Genomic DNA, 21,291 nt, shown 5'->3' with positions numbered 1-21,291 from the left:
TCATTTTCTGAAATCCAGTTTTATCTCATACATTTCCTGACAACTGGTTTCATTTTCCTCTGTCACAATATCAAATTATTTGAATATATTTTAAAATTAGTTATGCTAACCTGTACTTCAAGAGCAGTCACAGTGTTAAATGATAGATACCCATTAGAAGGAGCAAGTTGGAGTCGTTGAATCCTTTATACAACATTTCTGTAAAAATTTAAACATCATTTTGAGAGGCAGAAAACGTACCAGTCCAGTGATATCTGTCATCACTCATTTTTCATACACTCGACATGATTATTCATTACTCAGAAGTGACATAGTTAAATGCTAACTCTTGCTAAAATATTGATCATAATATGTGGGGGCACATAATTTATCTGAATCAAGTGAAATATGTTTTCCTCAGCAAGATGATGAAAGCTTGTCTCATTACAGCATCATTTCTACTGAAGTTTCCACCATTAGTTAGTTTAATGACTCTGTGAACATTTTAATTGAGAAGATCCCTGTGTAAGTTGCTCATTCAAGACACATGGATGGGTTTAGATTTGAGAATGAGAGAAATGTGCAGTCAGCTGTGCTCAGCCTGAGAGCGCAGGCAGAGAACCAGGTACAACAAAGTACCCAGAACAGGAGGGGCAAGAGAATTTGGAGAAGGAAAGGCAAGGTGTTGCAGGCCAGGAGAAGTTAAAGGATGTAATTTGCAAGGAAGAATACTCAGGCTGGAAATGTGATGTACAGATATGTGTTTGCTTAAATCGTTCTCACCCCCTGAAAAAACAAATTGCACTGAGGCCAGTGGAAAACTACACTGCCCTTTGAAAGTCAAACCTGATAAGAAAAGGTAAACGTGGCTATGACCAGCCCTGGTTTCACTGTGAATACGTATTTCATAAAGGAGAACAAATTAACCCACACTCTTGCATCATCCCCTGCCTGCACATGATTCACAGGAAAAAGAGTCAACCACTATTTAATATCAGCTGCATGTAGCTGGTGAGCAGATCTGTTCCAGTGGCGCTCTGCTGTCCTCTGTGGGGATGTGAGCTGTGCCTTTAGACTTCCATGAAGTCTGGTATTGCTGTCAGGAGTGTCACACCAAAGCGCTGACACCAAAATAACTTGTGGCTCTCTTGTCATTGTGACTGATAAATTAAGGAAGGTGTTACTGCTGTAGACTTTGTTCCTTCCGTGTAAGTGGAAGCTGTGTCATTCCCACCTGTACATGCACTTCTGTGAAAATAGAGTAATCTAGGAGGAAAATGGATACAAGTAATGTCCTTATCTAATCAGAAAAATAGCCTGGGGGTGGCAAAAGATTTTTATTTCTAGCTCCTAGCTACTGAAACAAAAGCTGAGAATAGCTTGAGCGATTTGCCTGGAATCACAAAGTTCTATGTGTTTCAGTCTGAATGTCAGCTCAAGCAATAGGGCAAGAAGAAAAAGCCTCCAGTTGTGCCAGGAGAGGTTTTAGATTGGGTATTGGGAAAGATTTCTTCACTGGAAGGGCTGTCAAGCATTGAACAGGCTGCCCAGGGAAGTGGTGGAGTCACTGGAGGTATTTACAAGATGTGTAGATCTGGGCCTTGGGGACATGGTTTAGTGATGGGCTTGGCAGTGTTTGGGTAACATTTGGACTCGATGATCCTAAAGGTCTTTTCCAACCTGAACAAATCTATGACTCAGCTACATGGAAGAATTGCTACCATGCTGCACCTCGCATTTATGAATAGAAAGAGCAGAGAAAGCACAGCAGTTTAAAAATGTCATTTCTATTAGGAAAAAATGGAGGAGGATGAATCTCTGAATATCTCAGTGCTGTTTTATTGAATGCATCCTAAGCCTAGAAAAGAAAAAAAATTAAACCTAATAGGATCCATTCTAAACATCACACAGAAAGAAAATGAAGTGTTTGACGTAAACACTTCATAAGCCAAGATGATTTACATTATTTTTACTTTGTTTCTGATTATTTGATATAAATATATACAACCCTGCATTAATTTCTAACTTGTTCTGTAGAACCTTTGCTGAACCACTCTATGAAATCATTCACATGCAGGATCAAAACAGAGAGATGGGAAGTAGAATGTGCTTCATTATGGCAAGTACAGCTCATATCCTCCTCCACAACACAATTTATTAGTATCTAATAGAATTGTAATGTTTCTCATTCTACATTTTTACAGCTGCATCAAAATATTAAAGTGTGAATTGCAATTAAACTCACACAGTGCTCTTAGCATAATTTCCCTTGTATTAATACTTAGCAAACCAAGTTATTGGCGTAATATTACTCTTGATACTGGTTGTCATAAAGGGATAAAGCCTCCAAATGGTATTAAAGTATATTTTACTGGAGAGAGAGCAGCAGTACAAAAAACCATTATGCTACTAGAGTTGTTAATTTCTGTGGAAGGGAGTGGGGAGGGAAAGGCTTTTGACTCCTTAAATTATAGTTTGCTGGTTAGTGCATCAGCTGACTTTAATCTCACTAAACAGGTAATTTACTTGCTCTCTGAAACCACCCGAGTGCAAGGAAATGCTAGTGCACTCCAGGGATGATTCTAAGATTGATTGCTTGGCTCTAGTCACCAATAATGGTATGAATTTTGCCAGGCTCCATTTTAAATGTACCCGAAATATTTAAAGATTGTTGAGGGGTAATAACAGAGAGGCAATATTTGTTTCCTGCAACCTCAATTTACGCGTGTGCGGTCAGCTTGACTAAAGAATTTTGAATCAGAAGGGCTGAACTAATACTTGGAAATTTCAATAGGTACATTGACTTGGGATGGAACAATTGCAGGTGTGATATCCCTGCTTATGTTATCCCTTAGGTAATTCAGAAGTTATTTTGTATTTCCCAGCTGCTCCTTAGATTTGCAGTTGGCTGCAGCTTTTTGTGGTTTTTAGTTTGGAATTGAACTCTGCAAAAATGCGCTCATGGGAGAAATGAAGAGCTTTGGTATTTTCTTATAGAGGGGAAAAAGCGGCTGAATTAAATGCCATTAAGTAGACAGGACTTTGATAAGATAGTCTGGGGCTGGATAGTTCTATAAAAGCATCTGGAAGTAGAACTTAAATGTCAAGAATTACCTTTTTCCTGCTTCATTTAGGAACACACCAGGTAAAACAAATGTTTTCATATTCTAAGTGCTGACCCATAGTGTAACCAGAAGTGGAGCTGCAGGATGGGCCAACACGTTTGATCAGGCTGTGCCTGCTTACCCAGGGCTGGAAGCAATGAGGACTTGGCCATGCAGGCTGCAACCAAAAACCCAGTGAAGTTGTGCAGTCTCCCCTCTAAATCATGTTGTGAAAACAAAAGACTGTTTTATTAAGTTAACAATAAAATCCCGGTCTCAGGGTGATGCTGAAGGAGGTTTTGAAAGATTATCTTGACTTATTTCAGATAGGTTTGTGGTTTTGCAAACATCCAGTGTGTGTTATTGATAAAGGACTCGGTTGTTTCTTTCCAACTTGCAAAGCTGTTTCTGTCAGTGGGGATTTCTCTCTCTTACAGAGAGAAGTCCCTTTGCTCCATGATTAAATGCCACTGGGTAGGAGAGGTGAATCTGAACAGACCCCAGGTTCAGTTCCATGCAGTTTCACACATCGTGGAACAAAATACAAATAAAACAAACCTTCCAAAACTGCTGCAAGCTCCAGTCCTACCTTCCACTGATGGTAGATTGTTTTTAACAGATTGGGCCTCTGTGTGTGACAGTTACTGATGACAAATCTCTGATCTGGGTAGGCTGAACATGAGGAGTCTATATCACAGCCCACAGAATCAACACCATGGTGCCTGGGATTTGCTGTGTCATTCATGAACTGCCAAGATAACTGCATCATTGCAATGTGTCACACATCTCATATTTTACCTCCCCTTTTCTTCTCCCTCCCTTTTATTTTATCTCCCAGAAATGCAATCTCTCCTGCCTAAGCCACCAGCTACCAGAATAGACCAAAGTACTAGAACATGATGAAAAGGCCATTAATTGCCACCAGCCTGACCTCCCACCAGAGGCTGCCTCCCTCCTCACTCAGCATGGAGAGGTTAATCTCCAAACTCTGTGCTGCTGTACCCAGCACAATAATCGCTTCTGAGCTGCAGCAGTGACATCATTTTGCTCATGAGAACATGGTGAGCCAAAGACTGCAAAAGTAGTATGGTGACAGTCTATTTAAAAAAAAGTTAAATCTTCAAGGGTCTATCGCGATGTTTATTTAAACTCAGTAGAAATTTCAAATGTGGCCCCTAATACCTTCAGCATACTTTGAAAAGGCTGTGGGTAAGTTCACCCATCTAAGTTTGGCCAAAAGTAAAGTTCTCCATTCCTTCTCCTCTATTCCTCATGGCACGTTTCCTTACAGGGTAACTTACAGAAAAGTGATCAAAATATCATTAAGAAACGTCAGTACTCTCAGCCAAGCTCCTTTCAGCCATATAAGCAGTGTGTGGCAGGCATGATAAAGTCGTGATTAGGAGTGTCCTTTAAATCACAGGAATGGGAGGCAGAGTAAGTAGATGTACCCTGTTCCATCTCTGAACTGGCACAGTTTTCCATGACTGAACAAATACATAACCAGTAAATGCCAGCTCTTCCATGGCTGTAAAGACACTGGTGCTTCTGCACCACCCAACAATAGCAGTAATAGTTTTCTCCCTGCACTTCAGGAACCCTGGGCAAACCTGTCCAGAAGCTGCTCAGCCCTGTGCTGGGGCCAAGGAGAGGCAAAGCAGCAGCAGAACAGCAGAGGCTGATGGCAGCCTGGACATTAGCAAAGGACACAGTTACCTCAGAGTTAGATGAAGAAAGGGCAAAGGACCTAGAAGAAAGAGTCATAGTACTAAAGAATGTGTTCTGCATGAGCACCACCAGTTCTCAGTCTTCTCCCAGCCCAGTTATTTCTAACAAGCCCACACACACAAACCAAGGCAGACACACATGTGAGAAGCGATCCATTTGTCCCACAATAATGTTACTCTAATTAGCCATTTGTCTATGGCACTTAGAACTGCATCCGAAAAGAAAAAGATACATTTTCATTGCCTGCTCTTTTCCTGCAAAGAAATAACAGCACAGCCTCTGTGGAAAGCACATTCGATGAATGAATTTGGGTAACACCAGGAGCTTTGTGAGACAGTGTTTAATAGTGAGTCTGAGAGAAACTGAGAAGAGACTGTATGCTAAGATAATCAAGCACATCTCTGTGTGCAGCACTAGGTTTGTGTTGACTGCTTCACATTTTGAAGGAAAAATCCACGAGATAACAGAAAGGGGTGAGCCCTCAGAGCATTATTCTAGGGAGTTATTCCTGGCTCACTTCCAGAAAGGATACTCCCAGGGTGGATATTTCCGTTCTAGGACACAAATACCTCATTTTGGATTCCTTTAGTCTTTTTAGGAACAATAGCTGACCTGTTACATTTGGCAGATTTTGCCAAGTCCTCTTCCCTGAGTAGACACCCTCTTTATTGTAAGGAGCCTATTCTTAGGTCCAGGTAAAATATTATGTGACCAATCTCAAAATGAATTAAAGGAAAATATGTGCATGAAGCATTTAAGATATATAACACCTGTCAGGGATGCTGTGGAGTTCTAGATCTTAACTGCAGCTCCAGCCTAGGACCAGTGGATGGAGAGATGCAGAAGCTTCAGTCTACTTGTGACAACAATGCCGTGAGCACTGCATCACTGTCAGTCACAAAACAGGTACCCCAGGAGATTTTTGGACAAGGAAACTCCTGATCCTCAGAAACTGTAAAGGAGTGGGGTCAATCCTGTCAAAGGGTTCTCTGTGAGCCTGTTCCTTTCTCAAAACAAGCCCTTGAAATCCTAAATCCATCTATGTCTAGGCTGCCAGATTTGAAGCAGATACCGGATTGTTTTACTTCCTAAGTTTGGACATCGCAAACAAACAAAAAAACCCCCACAAACCCACAAAGCAACACACACGGGAGATGCAAGCTTTTCTTAAAGCTGAAATGACTCTTTCATAAAGCAAAATATTTCTGTTTGCCTACTCTTGCTGTAAATGCAATCAGTGCCAAAAAGTACATTGGCTTTCCTAGCCTCATTTGTCCAGCTTAGTCATAAAATGGTAAAGAAGCCAAAGCCTAGATGCCAGCTGTAACTGTGGAAAAGCCACAGGTGAAGACTAGATTGCACTGTCCTTCTGGTGTGAAGAGTGAATAAAAGCACTGAAAAGGGATTTGACTTATAGACAAGGCGACAGTATTTCTGAAATAAAAGATTGGAATATTTTCCTGGTGACTTTTTTAGGGCCGTAAAGAAGACAAAATGCCCATTTAGCGAGGATGCGTGCTGGCGGTGTTATTGCCAGCCCGCCAGGCGATAGCGACACTTGCATATCACTTCCAGTGCAGGTTTATTTCCAGACACTCCGTGTTCTGGAGACATTTATCAAACACTGCCAAACTAACGTTAACCTCCACTCTCAGCGAAGGAACAGATTTAAATGTCTCTGCTGATCCGACTTTTTCCCTCTCCTGCTCGGCAGACACATCACTTGTTCTGCCGGACTGTTTATTCCTAGCAAACATGGAACAAGTTCTTCTCAGCCTTGGAAAACAGGCAGCTTGTAGTTATTAAGACAGAAAGAAAAGCAAAAGAAGAGAAGCGGGTCACTGAGATGTCAGGAAAAAAAAAGAAATTTCTTGAATATCATGAAAGAAAAAAACCCACAAGATTGTCCCAAGTTCTGTTACAGAAAAGACAAGCAGGAAGGATCTTCAAAAGAAGGTAAGGATTACATTACTGTGAATTCTCCCAGCTGCCAAAGGGGTGGCAAATCCAATAGCTCATGAGTAGAAATAAAGAGCAATTGCAGCAGGACAAAAGAAAATTGATACCTTTAAATGTATAATCTTTAAATGTATAATCTCTTATGCTGGTGCCTCCCAGCAAAGAGCAGAAGCTGGACTGGTGGATTTCCAATGTAAACTTACGGCATCCTGCTTAATTCCACTTTTATTTAATGCCCCTGTCCTTTATGTGGCATTAACTTTAATGTAATATTGAAGGCTCTGGGTTTTTTTATTTTAATAGCGTCATAAGTGTAAATGTAATAGTTATATAACAATAACAATAAATCAAGAATGTACTAGAGTCACTGCAATAACTAATAATAACATTAAGACTCAGTTTATGATGTATCTAAAGTTCAGTACCTTAGAGAGTTAATTAAGTCCTAAGTTAATTGGCAATGATCTTATTTCTAGACAGGAAATGTAGCCAATTAGCTTGTTTATGCTTAAACAAGTAACTGAGGTCATAACAAGACTTTTTGGGGTGTTATTGATTGATTTGTAATTTGTTAATTAATTTTGATTGACTTTACAAGTATCCTGCTTAATTCTTTGCTTCTAGGGAGATGAAGCTACTGACACGACCGGCAGCAATGTAAAGTCACAGTCACCATTTTCACTGTACGAAATGTGTGGTTTTCATAACTCCACTTGTAAGATGCCTCACTTAGAAAAACAACAAATCAGTAAACTGAATTGCACTTTGCCACAAAAGCTTTTTTTGGTAACTTCATGCCTACCTTTACGCGTCATCAAGTACACAGTAGCATCAGAGATGCCAATTTGTACTTAACCATTCTGACAAGCATTGCTTTGTCACTTTGTACATTTCTATTGTTAATTGTTAATTACTGCCTCATCGCTTCAGGAAATTATTACACTGAAAAATTAGTAATGGATAAAGATACGAAAATCAAACCCAGGTAATGTTTTCCAGGTTAGAATTGTAGGGAAGAAAACCAATCTTTGGCAAGGCGACCTTTTTTCATCAGAGCAACATCTTGAAGTTTTTTTAATTGCAAGTGGCTTCTCCCCACATAGCCTTATCCAGAACCAATCCATCAGTTATGGCACAGATTAAAAAAAAAAAAACCAACCAACTAAGCATAGTGTTAAAATTCAGCTCATGGGAAAGAAGGAGCCCAGAAAGACCTTTAGCTCGTGAAGAAATTCTTTAGCTGCGCTGTAACGTAACGTGGGATAAAATTAACAACTCATTTACCTTGCCTTCTGCCATTGCAGGCCAGAATGGAGGCACAGAGGAGTAAAATGCCAGTGCTGGGTGATGCTGCACGGGTGTGCATCTATCCTGAGGTAGTTAAATGCCACAAATGACATGCAGGAAATTCATCTCTAATACTACAGAACCAGAGGGGACAAATCAGTTCCAGGAGGAGAAAGAGTAGCAAGACTTTAAGATCAGAACTGTCAGCTGAAATGCTAGCACTTTATAAAAAGGCAAAAAAAAAATCCAGATATGACCATATTTGAACCACTACTGCCCAGGCAACAAACAGCAAATGGTATGAAATTGAAACTACTTTCCTGCTGTAGATAGAGAGCAGTTCCACAGTGATAAAAAAATACTTTCCTTCCTTATCCTTACTCCCTCTTGAAATTCAGTCCCTTTTTTTTTACCTCATTAAAAAAATCCCATAGTTCAGGAATTAATTGACAAACTGGATGGTTTTTTTCCCCCTTTGTTAATGGGCCTGTTCTCACTTAACAAAATATTGTGGCAATTTCGAAATTATTCTTTACATTGACACAGCACTCTTCTACCTAATTATGTTTTATTTCATTGCTGGAGTTTTCTACTTCCTTCAAGTCCCACTTCAGTATCCCTTGAGTACCATTATTTCACTCCATTCTGATTTGGGGCCATACAATTCATAGCAAAGCATTAATTTTCAGTTTTATCACCTATTCAGTGTTGAACACAACCAATCACTCCACCCTGACCCCCTTTGTAGCTGGATCAGTACTTCTCCAGCATGACCACTTTCTCCAGCAGTGAAAGGTAGAAGTTATCCTTTGGATGAACACTTCCCTTGTAAGAACGATGTGGGCTGATTTCCCACACTTGTCTCCTCCTGCAGAGCTAGCACCAAACTCCCTGATCAAACTGCTTCCAAAACTTGCAGTATTTTGGAGGCAGCCACCCCAACGCTGAGGGAGGACATTTATTCACAGATGCTGAAGTTTCATCCAGAGCTTTGTTTGTGTCAGATTTCCTAAGAATCATAGGACCAGTTCCAGTTTGAATCTTGCCTTTATTGCCACTCTCTTATCCAGAGTACAAGTCCATCCATTTAGGAAACTAAATCAAGGTATGATGTTGCCAGGATTACTGTGGGAGTGTTCAGGAATAAATTAGCATTTTATAGGGAAAAGATATGGGATTTTTGTCCTGCATATCATCATTTTCCCACCTATTACAGTGTATCTGTCACAATTGCACCCTTGAAGCATCAGTGCTGAAGCTCATGGCTGAAGTGCCATGAGCACTTTATACTTTCTTTTCACACTTGCAGGCTAATTTTTAAAGTACTAGGGTGAATTCTTATTTCACTGGAGAGGGAGAGTTCTTCCTTGCTTGTCTTTCAGCTTTTGTGGTACAAACCCCTTCCACCTAGCAATCTCCCTCCAACTGACACTGGGGAAATCCCCCACATTCAGAAATAGGGTCAACCCTCTCCTCACCAGGAATTTTGCTTTTCCTATAATCCAAAGCAAATTTAACAAGAGCCAGTGTTCCGGGGCGGCCCTATCTGGAACTTTATTTTACACTGTGTGAGACAACCAAACCTCTTCCTTCAAGACTGGAAAATATAATCATATAAAACTCTCATGGTTTAAAAACTAAAATAACTCAGTCAAGTACAGTTATAAAAATAAAATACACTTTAAAAAGAAATAACAGTAATGTCCTCATGCTGTATAAGACCTAGAGCACAGATAACAACTGGTTATCAAGATTTTATTGTCTTATATATTGATACAAAAGTTCAATGTGCAACACATTTAACCCTCTTTAAGCAGACTGAAATAGGTCCTTAAGTAGAATGACTGGAGAGAAATCCTTCACAAGTTTATTCACTGGGGTAAAGCCTGACCTCAGATGCACTGCACAACGCACATTGAAGCGGAGGAGCCCAGACTGGCCCAGGAGCCCAGACCCAGGGGGATGAGACGCGTGTGAGGTGTCTCATCAGGGCTCATTAAGGTTTATTGGCTGTGACAGAGCACTCTGGCAGCACAGCCCCATGGGGCTGGTATTTCACTGCTGGGACCGGGGCTGGGTTTGCCCCAGTGACTCCATACACTTTTGGATCGGGGTTAGTTTAAGTTGCTCTCACTCCCCACACACCATTTTACAGAATTTCAAATTTCTGTATTCTTGAAGGTAGGGGCCAGCACAAGGTGCTGCTGCTAGGGAACAAACTAAAGCGCTATGACAAAAAAACACAGTGATGGCAAATTCTTATGGGCAGCTTTGCTCTCCATGCCAGGCCAGGACAAACACTGTTCTCTTTGGGACAGCCCATGCAAGGCAACACAATAGAAACTCTTGATTTTATGATCCTGCCCTGATTTGATGTTCTACTTCAAAATGTATCTAAGTTATGAAACTTTTATGCCACCAATTTTTCTCTTCTCCTGGTCTGTACTCTTTGGAGACAAGACTGCCTGTAGCACTTCTGCTCCCCTCCCTTCTTGCCTACTCAACATGTACTCAATTAAAAATATATTAATAGCCACAATCCTCAAATACACTCATTTACATAAAAAGAGGGTCAAACAGTGCCTAATCTTATGTGCCACCTTTTTTGAGCAGATATCAAATGCTTGGAGAGCACTGTAAAGATCTGATGTTTTCTAAACAGCAGTGCCTGCACTGATGCTGTTTCTAGTACATGTGAGTTCGCTCCCATTTGTCTTAATTACAAATGGGACTTCAAATAAAACAAATTAAATTCTGATGAGGTATGCAACTCTTAACAAAACTAATACCCTGCTCACAAATGCCATGCAATTTATGAGTAGTGTCCTCTGGGTAAAAACCAAGACAAAATGCAGAGCTACAGACACATGAGAAGTTAAAGCAGATTGGACTAAATTTGATTCTGGGGTATTTTTTATTTGCTTGTTGTTCATTTGTTTGGGGGGTTTTGTGTGTGTTTTTTGTTGTTGTTGTTTTTTCTTTCTTTTTAATTCTGTACTGTTTTAACAACTGTGACTAATCATTGGTCTTGGTAAAGACGTGGGGAGAAAAGGCAGGATTACCAGGGTCATCTTACTTCCTGAAGAGAAAAATATATGGGCAAACCTCATCCAATACAATCTGTTCCCAGAAATCATAATTTTATGAACTGCTGCAGCAATCCCATTTTATCAGCCATTTCCCTGTGTTGCTGGGTATATGAGCAGCATGATTGTTCTGCCAGGAATAAGCGTTACCCCTTTCTCCAGCCCTATCTTAACCAATTCTCTCCCTCCCCTCTCTTGGTTATGGTTTCATATTTTAATTTCAGCAGTTTCGTTGAAGATTTTTGGTTGGGTTTTTCTTTTGAGGGAGCGAGGGAGAGGAAAGTTCAGTTTATAAGCAATGATCCAACCCATTTCCCCTGTCCCATTTTCAGTTGTTACAGCCATATACAACTGCCCTCTGCAAATTAATATTATCATTGCAACGCTTCACTGCTTTGTATTTCCAGCCCCTTTAAACCTCTTCCTTTTGAACAGTGTTGTGCAATAACATATTGAATAAATGAGTAACCACTTCCTACTGCTCTCATATTAATGAAAAGCCAGAGAAATTTCTTTTCTGACAGTGAATGAGAAATCAGATGTACTTTAAAGGCTTCTAAAGTGTATTTTCAGTTGCTACCAGATGAAATCAAAGAGACAAAATTACCTTTTCCTACTTAAATATTTCATTGATTTTTCTTAGAACGCCGTGCTCCCACCTCTCTCTCCTAGGCATACACGATGATTCCCTGGCTATACCATAAGGCAACCTTTTATAGATCCTGACCCAATCAGAGTATTTATAAAGAATGACCCACGGTAATATTGAATGCATTTTAATGCACATCTTCTACCTGTGTAGTCTACTTCCCAGGAACTTCATAACAGGAGAGCTGAATTTTATTCTCTGCCCGACAGGCCTGTCTACAAGAGCCGTGTCTGCAGTGCTAAATTACACCCATATTCTGGCTGCCCCTGGCTTCACACACCCCGTGCACATTAATTGTTGCAACCAGAAACAAAATTGAGAAAGGCACGTGGGACTGTGCACGAAAGGGGGGCGCACTTATTGAAATTCATGTATTGCTCTGCTTGATTCCCCAAGCCACACGTGGGAACGCTCAGCCAAAGGCAGCTGCATCACTGGCTCGGGGAGAAGGAGGAACTGGGGCAGAACTGTTCCACTGTGTGGTTTCACTGTTGGTCACAGCTTTTCAGACATGCAAGGCATAAACCAAGAACCTGGCCTGTTGGGTTTCTGTGCCTGCCAAGGCAGAATGAAATTCACCTCGAGCTGCTGTGGCACTTGTGGACCAATTGATGTGCAGTTAATCAGACCCCAGCTATTTGCTGCAAGTAAAATGCAAAGCCTTTTAAGCTCTCATCACATAAAAACAAAATGAGCTTAAGCAGTCCTCCAAACTGAGATCAGACCGTGTTCCCCAGGTGTGCCAACCACCTGCCCAGCATTTTAGTGACAAAATTCTTTTGTCTCTCCAACATAGAAACAGCAAAACATGGCATTTTCAAATTAAAAAAAAAAAAAAAAAAAAAAAAAAAAAAAAAATTCCTACTGCAAATAAAGACCACACACAATTACAGCAGCACCCATGTCAGTCTGCATGTGTGCTTTGGCTCTCACCAGCCCTTTTCTGGTGCTGCTGCCTGAGGAGCACTGGTTATTTCAGCAGGAAACTCTGCACAGGGGCCATCCCTACATCAGAGCAGGCTTGGAAAGAAGAGTCCTTGATTTCAACAGCCCATTTCTTAATTCTTAGCTACTGGTGTACATTGGGAGCTCCATTCCTGTTGCTCCAGTGTAAAACCACTTTAGAGGGCAGATCCAAGTCTAGTCTTTCAACTTGCAGAAGCACCTGGACTCTGTCCAGGCTGGACTAGTTGGCTTTTAGCAGTTTGGAGCTGAAACAAGGAGAGAGCTGCGTTTCACACAGCTCCACTGCTCATCTCTCTGAACCTGACAGAACACAGCCCTCAGGGAGAGTTACAAGTACACTTTTTTTTTCTGGTTAGATTGAGTCTTGCGAGTGCAGATAACTTTTTAATATTTTAAAATACATTTTGAATTACAATTGTAATTAAGCAAGGAGATTTTTTTTTTTCCCCATAATCACATAAAATGGTCCAAGCAATTTAGTGTTCTAATTTTTATATTCATAGAGCAAATATTAGACTGTCCGGTTACATTATTGAACAATAGATAACAACCCTAGGTCATGCTGTATGCTCTGTTTAAGACGACATATAATCACAAACACTAAGAAAATATTCTAAGATTACAGAGGTTTTAATATCATTTTCCTTCTGGCTTAAAATTGTAATTCTAACAGGAGAATGAGCCAATTCTTTTCTCAACATTTTCAAACCACTGATTTCAGGACACTGAAAGGACCCTGAGCTGAGACAACCACATGTCTTCAATGTAGTCACTTAATAATATTTTATATTTATGCCAGACCCATATGAACCCATAAGTCCAAAACTAGAGGCATGGTGTAATATTATGCATGAGTGTCATCGCTAATTGAAAAAAAAAATGAAGCTAATTAAATATATACTTGTTCACCACAAGTTAGGAAAAAACATCATTCTGCCACTCCTGTTTCAGCTCCCATTTCATAAGCAGTCCTTACAAACATCTACTTTGTGATAAATCATGTTTTTTGAGGATCCCAAAACCCCACATTTTCCATAAATATTTCCTTGAGTGCTCTTCATCAGTTCTGTGTTCATACCTAACTGGCTCCTATCATACCACATTCTTCAGGAAAGCAGCTGCTTTTCTGTCTTTGGTGTTTAAAAAAAAAAATAAAATGAGACTTAACACTTTTAATTAGATGTTTAATTCATGCTTTTGTGAACTATTTCCTTCCAATCTGAATTTTGTCACACAACTATAACAGTCTTTCCACTGCCAATTTTTATTTTTTTTATGCTAACTCAGTGTCTCAAAGAATGTGTATTGCACAATTTGGTAAAGAATTTGAAAGTGAAAGTCTCATTTGTGAGTAAAGTAGGAACGCCTAGTAACTGGCACAAGCTATGGCTGTAAAAATATGCAATGTTCAGAACAAAAACCCCTCCAAAACCAAGAGAACAGTTTAAACACATTTCATAGGGCATACAGTAAATACTAAGTTTAAGGGACGAGTTGAAAGAGCAAACTGAGCAGAACACGGCTCTTACTGATGAGATACAAGTATTTTACCACTTCTGTGGTTTTACTTTTAAAGAGGCAAACACAAAAATGCTCCTCAAAACCCAAATGAAATGTGACTCAGCCATTTGAAAGAAGGTGGCAAAGAGGAGCCCACTTTTTCAGAAGGAGCTTCCTCCTTCCACCCTTCCTGGCAGTCAGCACATTCACGGCATTGCTTTCCAAATCCTTCAGGAGCAGCTGAGTGTCATCCAGCCAAAGGATGTTCCCATGAAGAAAGCAGCACATACCATGCCTTTTTCTCAGCTGTTTCTCATCACAGGATGAGGGAGAGCAGGATTTGTCCTGTCCTCAGGACAGTGTAATGGATTATCATCACTGGTAATAACGATGCTCGTTTTGCTGCTCAGGCCCAAGATGAACAGCCCTGTTAATCCACTTGCTAACCTGGCAAACCTGCTCACCCTCCTCTGAGCGTGTTGTACTCGTACAGCCTCCACTGTGCAGCCTTGGGTGAGTCTCTTCAACCTGCAGACTTCAACTGGGCTCAACAGCAAACTGCAGGGCTTGCCAAAACACCAGCCTTGAGCTGAAGGCAGCTTCTATTCCACAATGGAAATAGAATTTTGGGACTTTCCTGAGATACTTAAGGTTGTTTGAAGCTGCTGGTTTTGCCTGGATGCTACCACTCTCCTTCAGAAAAATATTTCTACATGTGTGCTCATAGAAGCAGATTAAATTACCTTTGGATAGGCTGGCTGAGTTTTTGCATGCTTCTAAAAAGTGACCTTAATGCCTAAAATCCAGGTAGGCTAAGAAAAGTACACTTCTACCCACAAGATATGTAGTGCACTAGTGCGGTTTGAGAGTCTGAAAACCCCATAAAACAACAGTGATCCAAAAGCCTGGCTCTACCAGAAGTGTATTGACCAGCAAAAGTTGGTGGCTGTGCTTTTCCACCATTCCTCCTTTTGTACAGACCTGTGCTTCAGCTGGCAGATTCTGAGCCTGCATTCACGTGTAAAACTATGAACTCTATTATTGCTTGGTGCTGCAGAACCGACAAAACAGGCAACAACGGCAGCAGAACCCCCCTCTGTCCTAAAGCGTGTGGCAGGACAGGGACATTGCTACTGGGCATTACCTGCCCTTGGCTGCTGGAAAATATTGCCAGAAGAACTCCCAAGTGCTATTTATCAGTGTGGACGCTCACAGAAGGTGTCATGATATTATCAGCATCACTATGCAAAGGTAGGAGAAATGTGACAGTGCAGCCTGTGAACACCCAAGTTCCTTCTTTGTCTGATCCCTTCCTCTCCCTGAAGCAAGGTGAGCAGGTCACTGCCTGAGTGGCCGCATTTGCATTGCTTCAGGTAACACCATGGCTCGCAATTTGAAAACACCCACGAAAATCTATATCACAATCAAACCCTTAAACAACCAGAACCCTCATTTCGCTCAAGGTAACCGCGCAAAGACCTGCTGCACCGGTAATTTAGTTATTTATGTATTTACTTCAGTCAAATCCTTGGCAAAAGCAGGGTCAAAACCTCAGCAGGCAGTGGAGGAGATGCTTCAGAGCACCCAGGAGAGGTACACACGTACAGAGGTTGGCAATCAACCCCTCACTGCAGCTGGTGTCTCTGGGCTGGTGAGGGCACAATGTGCACACTCACAAACATCTTGAAATTTGGCTTCCTCATCCGGGTGGCTGAGTTCAGAAAACCACTCCAGACACCTCTCAAAGTGTTTTCTCAACTGGGAGCCTAGTTAAGTCACTTCAGGGGGAATCAAAATCAAAGATGGTTCTCTGCATCCAGCTGAAATGGATTGTTTAGTGATTACAGAAATACAACCCTTCAAGAGGGCTCGGGGTTCTGTGGAGAGGTAGAAAAGCTGTGAGTGGTCTGTATGAAAGAGAGTAAATAGTTTTGCGAGGAGGGGAAAGGCATTTTTCACTTTTAGCACAGCTACTAACAAAATAGCAAGAGCGGCTTACAGGGAAAACATGCAAACATTAGGCTGCTACAAATTATACAGTACGGTAAGAGATAAAATAACAATCAGCTCACCATCAAGACCAAGCCTCCCCAAGCTGCTTGTAGGATGACGATGGGAGCAGTGTTGAGTCCTCTCCTTTGCATTCCCCTGGGAAGGCAGCATTCCCAGCAGAGCAGAGCAGCCAGCCCCACCGCTGCTCGGAGGGCACATCTGGAGTGACCCGCTGCTCGGAGGGCACATCTGGAGCCACCCACAGCTTGCGGGGCACACCCGGAGTGACCCGCTGCTTCTCCCACCGCTGCCCTCCAGCCACCCCTTCCTTTATCTCCCCAGAAAGCACTTCCCTCCCTCTCGCACCTGCGGATGGCTGAGGCTTTCAGCTGGTGATGGGCTGGTTCAGGGCTAGCTGGGCTTTAATTGGTGGGTTTGGGGAGATGTCGTTACCTCGAGGAGCCCTCCCCAGCTGAGAGTATTTAAGGAGATCTCGCAGCAGTTCTAGATTGGCTGATGACCTCGTTGACACCTCCCCAGGTGGCCGTAGTTAAAGTGGCGCAATTTTCTTTAGAAGGGCAGGAACCTGCAAAATAATTAAATATATCAAGTCAGTCCAGCGTGTGGAGACCCAAGGGTAATTTGCTTCCCTTTGTAAACCTGAAGTTGATTTGCTTAATTTCTTTCAAGATGCACCTGAGCGCTGGCTTTCAATTCTCATGGCCTCTTATTTATTATTTTTTTAGACAGTTCATCTCTCCAGATACAAATCATAATTGCCAGAGACTGGAGGGAAAGAGCCCAAATTCAAATGAATACATACATACGTATGTGTGTGTGCACGTGTATATTAAACTGCTGCCTGTCAAAGCTGGAGGGAAGCTTTTAAATAAAGCCATGGAGAATGTCAAGCAACATGTAGCAACCTAAGGAAACACTAAAAAAATCTGTCCTCCCTTGTGTTTGGCTCCTGATTTATGTCAAGCTGGAATAAATGATAATAACACAAGGTTATTAGATTTTTTTATGATATAAATATGAAGTGTATGCATTCAGTAACCTTCAGACTGTAAAACACAGATGGAAGTACATCCATAAGTTCCAAACCACCTCATTTAAAACTTATGCAAAGCACACCAAAAAGACAAAGCATGAGAAAAAGGACTCAAGCGCTCTCCCTGAAGCACAGATTTTCTCTGCGAGCCACATTAGCACAAAACTGCTTGAAGGCAGAGACTGGCCGGCGTACAGAAACATCAAACTCGTGTTTAATTTTCGTCAGAGCTTAGGCAAAACCTCCTGCACAGGCATTAGCTGGGCAGTTGCGAGGAGGCATTACCCCAGCAGGGCAGGGACACCCCGGCAAGGAGCGTGAACCTCAGCCCCAGCGGGCACCCTGCTCCTGTGCCACGGGAGCGGTGACACGGGGACAGCCTTGGGGGGAGCCTCCTCTGTCTCACACAGCCCCAGACACCGTGCCAGGGGGTTTGGCACATGTGGGTGCCGGGGGGGCACGATGTCTCTCAGGCCAGGCGGTTTCCTATCGCTTCTCTGGGGTTGCAATGCAAGATGTGACCAAAAGTAAGGATTCTATTGCCAGCTGTTAAAAACAGTTGGAGGAGGGTTTATCTCTTGCATGACCCATTCCTCATGGCTGATGTGTTGATTACGTGATGTGAATTTACTCGTGCAATATATCTTCTGTAAATGTGCTGTTAAAACCAGGTGGGGCAATGTTCTTTACCTCTTCCATGACCCATCCTCCCTCCGTGATGCTCTGATGTTGATGCCATTTCAAGAACAAGTGGAAAGTTAAAGAGTTAAGACCAGAGTGAAGAACAGAGTATTTTGATGTTATCTCCTACAGGTGATTAAAGATCTAATTGCTGTTAGTGGAAGCAAACCCGTTGTGTCAGAGAGAGCGCTTACTTCAGTGGCTGCAGATTAAAACACTCTAAGTTAGTTCTTTTTACATTCAGGGAAAAAAAAAAAAAAGCCCATAAATTCTTTTATACTTTCAGTGAAGATATTTTTGAAACTGCAATAAATTTCTCATTACATATAATACAATACTGTCTGATTTTTTTTAATTTTTTTTTTTTTTTACCTTAAAATTATGTCTAAATGGGACAGTCCAATTACGTCTGATTTAATGTTCTAAAGTAATCCTGTGTGATTACAAGAAAGGTCTCGGGTTATTTAACAAGTGACATTTTGGATTTATTACAAAAGCGATACTGGAAATTTAGGACTTGTGGGGAGCCAATTAAACTTTCCTGGACATCATCTGCTTGGCAGTGTCCTCCTGCCACCAATATAGCCCCTTGCCTGGGAAACTGGACTTTACTTCAGGGCTGCGTCCTTTCAGAGAGCACAAGAAGAAGAATAAAGACGGATTTCAGTTGGTCCCTTTACTGATCCTGTCAAAATGAACCCGTGGAAACAGTCAGGCCACCTTGCCTTGTGGCACCCCAGAGAGCCTATGCCAAGGAGAGAGGGGGCCTAAGTAAATGTGTAAGTGAATAAAAGCCAAAGATGTGAAGCACCCGAACCGGGTTTACTCCCTTTTGTACGAAACTGACGTGAAAGTTGAGATGATGCCCCGTCCATTCTCACTATTTCAGTGCATCTGTGTGAGAATTGAGGCAGGGCAGAATGCTCCTTGGAGAGTCATTGTGGCTGGGAAGGATGTGTGAAAAGGTTGACCCTGGATGGGATGAGTAGAGAGCTGCTGCAGCTGGCACCGAGAAAAGCTAAATTTTAATTGCAAATGAAGAGTGTTTGTGCAGCGATAGACGTGGAACTGAGTGGTGACTCTGTTGCAGAATCATTTTCAGGAGCGGAACTTGCACTTGAAAATGGATTTATTAGAAATTTTATGGCTCTATTTCTCATCATGAGATATTGATTTTTCAGCTAGATATAAATGAGTTAAAATAAAGGGGAAAAAAGTCCTAAACTTTATCCTAGTGACCAAAGTGATGTTTACTATAGAAGCCTTTTCCTCATACAGGCAAGCTGGAGTTGCTCAGTCCTGCCACAGCAGCCTTCATGTGGCCAGGCCACACAAGGAAAGTTTCATATCACTCCAGTGAAGCCACCTGCAGAAGCAGAATAGGATAAGCTTCCTAGAAGAAGTGCAATTTTAGCAGAATAATTCTGTTTATATAGCAGCTTTCACTGGTGCAATTATGATGACTAGATATTACACTCCTCTCTCTCTCTGCACCTGAGAGGATTCATTCCTGTGCCAACAAAACCTTCAGACCAGGCCAGAAGCAAAAGTTGAGTTAATTAGAATACAGATGAGCACTTTATGACTTACTTCTGTTTTGCCACTCTTATTACACAAGCAAAATGAAAGTCATCTCATTATGCTAAAACTGTACCAGCACTCAGCTTCCTGCTACTGGTTTCTAGCTGGAAACCAGCTACATTGATGGATGTAATGAAGAATAGACAGGTACAGACAAGGAGAGATCCAGGGAGTGGCCAGTCATCACAGGAAATATTGTAATCTCTTGATCTCTCGCTGTATCCAAATCATTCAAACGCTGCAACTGAGAACAACAGCATCATATGAAAACTCTCACTCTGCCCTGATGCAACCATTTTTATGTTCCCCTTCAGCCTTATGCCCGGGTTATTTCTTTATCGCTGGTTTGTTTTCCTCTGCCTCACTGCAGCCCGGCTCAGGCATAAAGCAGAGTGCACGATACCACTTCTTCGAGCCTGTTTTTTCACTCTGGATTCCCTCTGCCCTGTTTCTCTCCATAACTTTTCCCAGCGCAGTGATCAAGCCGTCCTCCGACGGCCTTTACAGCCCCATAGATCAGCCCAGGCTGCTGCAGGATCCTGATGCTTTTATTCCTCCATCCTGCCCACAACCACCGGCCGCTGGAAGTCCCGAGGTTGTTTGTGAGCTGCTGTGTGTAATGCGGCCAGCAGGCTGGCCTGGCTTGTAAATTTGATGTATTTCGTACTTAAGTAGGACTGTCAACTGTTAAATCCGTTCCTTGCTAAAAATAAAAGCTACATAATAAGCCTGATACCGTAGATCACTTTAAACCAGATACTGTAATCCCCACTTGAGACAGATACATGACCTATTAAATTAAACATAGATTCCCTGAAATTACATGCAGAACCTCTCTCAGATCAGACCGACTCCATTACTTTACCCTGTAAATAGAAATATTGAACTTGTGTATATTTCACGACGTGATGTATATATAGTCACTTCCCAGCTCTTGTGTACGCACGCTGCATTAGCAGAGGTGTGCCTTGAAACAAAAACAATGCTGACAACATTTTCAAAGCAAAACACCTGATAGCATCTTTCTAAATATGTACTTAATTTTGTTAACAAAATAGGCCTTTATTTTCTGAGCAGGTGACATCAGTGGCAGCTGAGGAAAAATAAACCCATCTATGTTAAGGTGCCGATAAATTATTTTGGAGATGAACATTCGAAAATAGATTTTGACCATTGGAGAACAACAAAAAACAGAGATGAAAACCTTCAAGAATGCCCTAATATTTGAATAATTCTTCTGTGATTTCCTTTTTTCCTAGTAAAACGAATATGTCTGTAGAATTTCCAGCTCAGTAAACTCTGATGTGGTTGTATTTTACAACTTTCTAGATATCTTCACTCTGTTACTGATGGGAAGCTTTGGTGATCCATGAGAAGGAAATGTTGAGGAGAGCACCAGGAAAAAAACCACAGCCCTGTGACCTGGTGGGGCGAGAGGATCTGCCCACACCAAACCTTATCTCCCCATGGTTCCTGAGATGGCCAGAAGAATGAATGCTGTGGATTACTGCAGAAGGAAAGAAACTGGTTATGCATATTTTATGCCTGTGTGGCACTTGCTTAGTGAGCTTCAGCACTGGACACTGCATTATATCATTATGCTCAGGGTTAAAGCAGATTACTGCTGAGTACCCACACCCAGCTCTTCACAGCTGCTCTCTTGCTTTGGCACAACAATCAGGGCTTTCTTCCAACACAGCTCAGCAAAACTGCTACCTCCGTGTC

At 41.7% G+C, this 21,291-nt stretch overlaps 1 protein-coding gene across 1 annotated transcript in view; it reads right to left on the bottom strand.

The window, feature by feature from the left end:
- Positions 1-16,572, bottom strand: part of AFF2 (ALF transcription elongation factor 2) — a 352,651-nt gene extending 336,079 nt beyond the window's left edge. Inside the window, exon 1 of the mRNA XM_040083762.2 lies at positions 16,331-16,572. The gene's annotated coding sequence lies outside the window, so the exon portion shown is untranslated. The remainder of the gene's footprint in view (positions 1-16,330) is intronic.
- Positions 16,573-21,291: the final 4,719 nt, after the last annotated feature.

This window comes from Hirundo rustica, chromosome 21, assembly GCF_015227805.2.
Source record: "Hirundo rustica isolate bHirRus1 chromosome 21, bHirRus1.pri.v3, whole genome shotgun sequence".
In the NCBI taxonomy this organism is placed as follows: domain Eukaryota; kingdom Metazoa; phylum Chordata; class Aves; order Passeriformes; family Hirundinidae; genus Hirundo; species Hirundo rustica.
This window is presented reverse-complemented; position numbering and strand designations above follow the sequence as displayed.